The sequence below is a fragment of the Artibeus jamaicensis genome, unplaced genomic scaffold (genome assembly GCF_021234435.1).
Source record: "Artibeus jamaicensis isolate MK-2021 breed Jamaican fruit bat unplaced genomic scaffold, CSHL_Jam_final contig_585, whole genome shotgun sequence".
NCBI classification, from domain to species: Eukaryota; Metazoa; Chordata; class Mammalia; order Chiroptera; family Phyllostomidae; genus Artibeus; species Artibeus jamaicensis.
Genome location: NW_026521894.1, coordinates 6616730 through 6623856, shown reverse-complemented (window position 1 = coordinate 6623856; position 7127 = coordinate 6616730). Strand labels below are relative to the sequence as shown.

At 38.4% G+C, this 7127-nt stretch overlaps 1 pseudogene; it reads right to left on the bottom strand.

The window, feature by feature from the left end:
• Positions 1-848: 848 nt before the first annotated feature.
• On the bottom strand, positions 849-1550 carry LOC119062813 (GTP-binding nuclear protein Ran-like; annotated as a pseudogene).
• Between the last annotated feature and the right edge of the window lie 5577 nt (positions 1551-7127).

Here is a 7127-nt window from a genome sequence, read left to right as displayed (position 1 = left end):
AGCATTTCAAATGAGGTCTGGCTGCTAGTAAATGTCAGAACAGTAAATAAAATATGCAGTGCTGTTCTCATAAAAATAGAATCATTATTGACCAGTACTGATTAGCCATTCAGAGTCTAAGCAATACCTATTCAAGCCCCTGGGAGCTTAATAGGAATATGTTAGAGCTAAGCTTCACTACATACATATCTCATCTTGATTGTTTTTTTGACTATTTTCTGCAAGTATCATTAAAGTACTTTCTTCCTATTTTTTTTTTTTTAGTTTTAGCATTAGACACAAAATCCAAAAAGTTCCTAGATAGAACTTTTTGGCACTAGATTTTTAATTATGTGATTACCTCACAGGAAATCCTAATGTCGTTATTATGGAAATGGCATCTTTTTAATTTCTGGTATGAATTTAAAGGTAAATATAGTATACAAAAAAAATCCAATTCCTTCCCTAAACCAATCTGATCCCTTGGGCTCTATAAATAGTCTTTACAAGCACGATTGTCCAGAAAGCCTCAGAATAATTCTGGTCAATTTTAAAGATTTATTAACTTTATGTTATTGATATTGGAAATATAATTTCATTCTGATTATAAGTAAAAAAATGGGAATGACAATAACAACCAAGTTTTCACCACTGAATATTGAGATGCAACTGCAGAAGTCTTATAGTTGAAACTCAGTAAGAAAACAACTGTGTTCCAAAAGAGCTAAATATGCAGGTCCAGAAAATGAAGGTATTCTTAACTGCCACATTCACTCCAAAGCCCATTCATCTCTTTCAACATCTCAAAGATCAAGAACAGGCTCTGCTTAGCTATGTAATAAAATGCCAAATACGCTGCACCACTGACATCATAGGACTGCAGACTGTGGAACTAGATTTCTGATGCTGGGCTCCAGTGTCATCATCCTCAGGTCATCATCCTTAGGAGGGAGAGTGATGGTCAGAGTACCCTCTAGGTCATGCTCCCACTGTGCTGCCAAAGCTGGTCCATGACAACCTCTGGTGGGACAGGAGCAGGAATGGTGATGAACTCCAAGTTGGGGTCTCCAATTAGTTTTCTAGGAAGCCAGAGAAAGGGCTTTTCAAAGGTATAGTTCCTTTTGGCAGAAATGTCATAATACTGAAGATTCTTCTTTCAGTGAAACATAATTAATTTTGCCTTAACTTTTCTTCCTTAATATTTACTTTGTTGCCACACAACATGATAGGAATACCTTCACACACTCATACGAGATCTCTATGCCACTTAGGCACATTCTTGTAAGTAACTCTCAAAATGACATCAAACACTGTAATGGCACACTGGGCTTGGACCTAATAGCTGTCTCCCAGTCTGCTCAACTTCTTCTGGACTTCTGTATCCCACACACAAAATGAATAGGCCCTCTGTTGGTATGGAACATGGGGGGATAGACATCAGCACCCAAAGTAGCTACATATTTCTCAAATTCACCAGATAGGTGATGCTTCACCAGTGCAGGTTTTCCAGTCCCACCATCACCAATCAATACAAATTTAAACTGAACTTGGGGTTCTCTTTGGGCAGCCATCATGATGGGACGTCTGGAAGCATCTCCAAGCCAGTCTGACTGAGAACTCTTAACTTTCTTTTAGATTAGGAACTGGAAGTACAGATTTACATTAAAAATGGTGTAGAACTTCCATTCTGTCACTTACATTTCTTTTATTTCAATCACATTTATTAGCATAGTAAAAGTCCTGGACCATGAAACCAGAAAAATGAATAATCTGTAACTCCACTTTTCTACTGTGACCACTGTTAGCAGGTCAGTATAGTGCCTTCTGTCTTTTTCCTCTCATACAAATTTTTTTTAATTTGGCTTTGTAACACTAAATATTTAATATTGCATTTTTCTTTTATCTATTAATGTTATAGTCCAAGTATTTTTCACATTGCCATATAATTTTCAAAGTATTATTTAAGGACTATAAAATGCTATATCAAGAAAATGCATCATAATCACTGAATCTCCAACTTGATACCCATTAGGTTATTTCTATTTTTATATTGTACATAATGTTATGAATATATTCATCTATATAGATTCTTCCATATTTTAGTTTTATTTCTATGCCTCTTGATATTACTGGGAGATATTGGGTGCTACAAAAAATATAGGGTAAATAAAAGCTCATGGGGACTAAGATAAACTGAAAGTATGATATAATAGAAAGACGTGTACTTGATAACAGGAATACAGGAAGTTTGCTGCTGTGTTGTACATAAAGGCTGAATTATGCTGAAATGAACTGTCTTATGCAGTGTTGTCAAGTGATAAATACTGCAAAAGGATTAAAGTCTTACATAAGAATCCTAACAGATACATAACAGTAAATTGCCTTCCTAATTAGATTAGGACAATTTACAACACCTCCAGAAATGAATGATGATGATACTATTTTGGTACCTTCAGAAGGATTATATAGTATCAGTTTTTAAACCTTTGATAATTGAATGAGAAATACTTGGTTCTAATTTACATTGACTTATAGGCCAGCTGAACATTTAACTAATACATTATGCTGAATACATGTTTATGGCTTTCTCCCACTGAGTTTCTCCAGGCACAATCCCCTTACAATCTACTTCTGCCCAGACTTCCCCAAACTAAACAAGAGCCCATATTTCTACCTCTCAGTGATTTTACTGTTATCCATGGTGTTGTTTACATTTCATTTCCATTGTCACCTCCTCACAGCATGGATTTCGCTCTGGTGTTTTATGTTTTCAAACTGCTGTGTACAGAGCAACATTTGTGATGCTCTATAAATAATAAATAATAGAAGTCCTGTAGTCCTCTGCCAGTAGCCTTTGATCAAGGGCAGCTTTCAACTCACTTCACCTGAGCAAATGTAAAGAAGAAAAAGAAGAAACTTTCTCCATGGTGTGGCTATTTATATGCAGTGATCAAACAGGTTGCTGACTGGGAGGCATCAGAAACACACACCACACCAGCTCATAGAGAAACTTCATTTCCTGGTGGTTGCTTGGGGCACAGCTCTGCACATCCAAGGCAGCTGCTGTGAAATCTCACTCAAGTGCATTACAGACTGAAAAGATTCATTGCCCCTTAGTCTTTCTTCTTTATCAAGAGACCCCATGTGAGCAGATGCTTCTCATCTCAGCTACTTTAGGCAGAGAGAAATGGAGTAGTGTTTGGGTTTCAGTGCCAACTTTTCCATAAGAAGGTTTGAGGAAAGAAGCCACAGTGTTCTTAAGAGGGAAGTGTTCAATTCACCTACTTTTCAAACAATGTCAATAACAAAAAACTTTAATTCATTGTTTTTACCAATTAAAAAAAACATTTTCCAATTCAATGTCATAACCATTTGTTTAAAAGATCAGGAAAAAAGAGGGTATCATGGAGGAAAAAAAGGAGAGAATAGTGTAGAATAAAGAGAAAGGGAGAGATAGAGAAGTGGGGGAAACAATATAGACATTATAGGGAACAAACAAAATGTTACCCTGATTGGTGTGGCTAAGTGAGTTGGGTGTCATCTCACAAACCAAAAGGTCACTGGTTTGATTTCTGGTCGGGGCACATGCTTGGGTAGTGAGCCAGGTTCCCAGTTAGGGGTGTATGAGAGGGAATGTATCCATGTTTCTTTCCCTCTCTTTCTCCCTTCCTTTCTCTTGTGCCTGAAAATAAGAAAGAAAATCTCTTCAACAAGAATATTTTTAACTAGGGAAAAAAGAGAAAGGAATCCTGGGAAGGAAATGGGTACAGAAAACAATCCAGCTAAGGGGAGTGAAACTCAGGGAATTTTGTCACCATGCCCATCTAGCTACAGGGCTAGCAATTTCATCTGCCTTTCTAAATATTTGTGTTTTCAAAAACTTTTTTGAAATATTTTTACATTGTGGTACTGATACAGGGTGCAGCCAGGGGGGCCCCCCAAAAAAAGATTTAGAAAGGTGTCCAGAATTCAAAGTGTATAGAAATATTGGAGAGACATATTAAGATGTCCTCACCACCACCCCCAGGGGGAAGGGATGAATGTTAGAACACTTTAAATGAACACAAAAGTAGAAAGGAGAATATAATAACATTTGTGAACCTTAGTCCAGCCCCCCAAATTACCAATCTGGGTTCACTTCTATACTTACTCACTATCTCCCTCCTGCATCATTTTCATGCATACTCTAGACATCATACATCATATCATTTCAATTATTTCAGTATAAATTTCTAAATCATGATGTACTTAAAAATATAAAACCACAATACTATTATCACATTTAAAATATAACACTAATTTTTAAAAATACCAGAGTATCAGTGCTCAAATTTCTAATCATCTTATAAATGTCAGTTTTTTGTTATTTGTTTATTATAGTTGTTGTTTCTTGAATACATCTCTAAATAAGATCCCTAGAGTTGGTGATTTGTCTTTTAAAGTATCTTTTAACCTCTGTATTCTTCTTCTAGCACTTTATTCTCCTCACAATTTATTGTGAAAAATAATTTATTTTGTCATGTAGAATTTTCTATATTTTGGATTTTAACATGCTTCTCTCTTCTTTGTATTTTTTAAATTGATGGTTGGATATAGAAAGGTGGTCAAATTCAGATCTGATGTTTTTTGTAAGACTATTTCATAGTCATGTTGTGTTCTGCCACTTGGGAACAAATAATGCTTGACAGTCTCTATCTTGAGGTTGTTAGTGAACATTAGTGATCAATGACTAGGTCAATTAATTCAGTAGATATTGCAAATGTTATTATGATAATTTCATGATTCCTCCTTTTTCTGAGCTGAAAACTTCTATAAATTATTTAATCAACTTTTCATTTATGTGGTGGATTAAGTCTCATGAAAGGTAGGATACATTTTTGTTTTTAATTTGTTGTTTGTTTAGCTTTGTTTTAAGCTGGATTTTCCAGGTTTCAAAATGATTGGGTTCACTAATATCACCCAACGGTGATCAATAAAATTTAAAAAATATATATCTTTATGAACATGTACACTTAACCATATTGCTATGTTTCAAAAACTTGTGGTTCTTAACTCATCTATGTTAAAATTATCCTATCTTTAGCCAGTAGGAGCCTATTAAGTTTCCTAAACCCTTTTGACATTACTCGATCGTCTTTGATAATTTTCTTGCTTTCTGATAATGACAAGATACCCCTAGCTTATCTTGTACATTTTCTGCTCTCAACTTGGAATCAGTCAGTTCTCAAGAAGCAGTGGTTTCTTGTAGTGGAGAATGGTATTTTAATGCAAAAAAGTCTAGAAGTTAGTCATTGTTTCTAGACCTTTTCAGTAAAAAACAGTTATAAAGGCAAAATTATATATACACAGGTTACAATAAATTATGAGTTCATCCTCATAGTTCTTTCTAAATTGAGAATCACAGAAATTTTACTTAATTTTGTTACCGAACAAGAGGAGGTCCGAGGGAGGGGCAATACAATATTTGGCCCACCTAGGGATGCCCAAAACTGCTATACAACAGGGGCCCCACCCGAAAACAAAATACTAAAATCTACTGGGCCCTTCTGTCCGCCGCCAATTGGAAAGACATCTCTTAATGCCAGAGATTTGTGAAAAGGAAACAAAATGTTTATTTAATGCTATTCAGGCCTAATGCCACCACTAAAATATCAAAGTCCTTTAGGTTGTACACCTACACCCACACAGCGCTCCCTTCTGCCACTGTCCCAACTCCGGGTACCGTAAATCAGGAAAAGAGCACACGTCTGTGTTGTAGGCCGCTGGCACCATCAGCTGTGTCACCGTGCAGGCAGGATCTCGAGTTAATCCAAAGTACTGTGGTACCCTCTCACGGTCCACTGGCAAGAGTCCTTTGTACCCAGTTCCAGTCAAAGTCTCTGTTGCTTTTCAGGCCCCGCAGCCAAAGGGGGCACCCCAAAGCCGCGTGGGCCTCTTCTACCAAAGCTGCAGGAGTCCGCACTCCACCAAAACCATGTGGCTTTCTCTTTCACCTCACCTAGAGGGGGTCCTCACTCTGCTGAAACTGCGTGGCTCTCTCTCATCTGGCCAAGCGGGGACCCTTCATGTCCTGGAGCCAGTCTTTTCCAAGCTCCCACACAGGCCTTCTCACTCCGGAGCCCAGACCCTGGTTTCCATCTTGAGTTCTCCCAGTTCCATCCTGAGTCCCTGCTAGTTCCTTCTCCCTTCTCCCTTCTGCTTGGCTCCAAACTTGGCCACTGCTATTTAACATATCTATGCAACCAGTTAAAGGTTATAGATATGTTAAATAACCATTCCAGAGGTTAGCTGCAAAACTGTTGCTATGCAAAACAGCTCTAAATGGCCTGGCTCCATTCTTCCCTTCCCCCTGGGGGGGGCGGGGCGTGAGGACATCTTATATGTCTCTCCAATATTTCTATACACTTTGAATTCTGGACACCATTCTAAATCTTTTTTTTGGTGGGGAGCCCCCCTGGCTGCACCCTGTATCAATTTCTTATACCTTACATTTATATCTCTTTCTTCCACATGAAGAATTCCAATTATTAAAATACTAGGAATAAGAAAAATAAAGAAGATCCAAAATGATGGAAGAGTGAGCGGAAGTTACACTAATGTCCTCCCAGGGCCAATCAGGAATTGCAAATAAATTGTGGAGAAATCACCCAGAAAAAAACAACTGAACAGTGAGAGAGAAGCCTTATAACCATGAACAGACAGAAGAAACAGATTCAACACAATGTGACTGGCAGGAAGTGTGGAGAGGATGCAAGAGGGCTGGCCGGGCCCCCATGGATGGCAGCTGAAGTGCCAGAGGGATATCTAAGCAACTGGGGGAATCCCCCTGAGAAGTGATGTCCGAACCCCAAGCTGGACTCTCCAGCCTACAGCACCAGAGCCTGAAAAGTACACAGGGCTCTGGTACTTTTCTCTCTGCCAGAGATAGACAGCTGGAGATGCAAAGGACCAATGTGTACATTTCCATATGTAGCTACTTACCCTGAGGAAAGGGCAAAGGGGGAGGCAGAGTGGGCTAGAGACAATTGAGGAAAGACTGGGGGTGGAAGCTTTGGGGAGAGAACTGAGAGCAGCCTTCAGGATCCCAGTGCTGAGTCATACCCCATACTGAAGGAGCCATTTAGCTCAGGCGGAGGACTCCCTTCTGA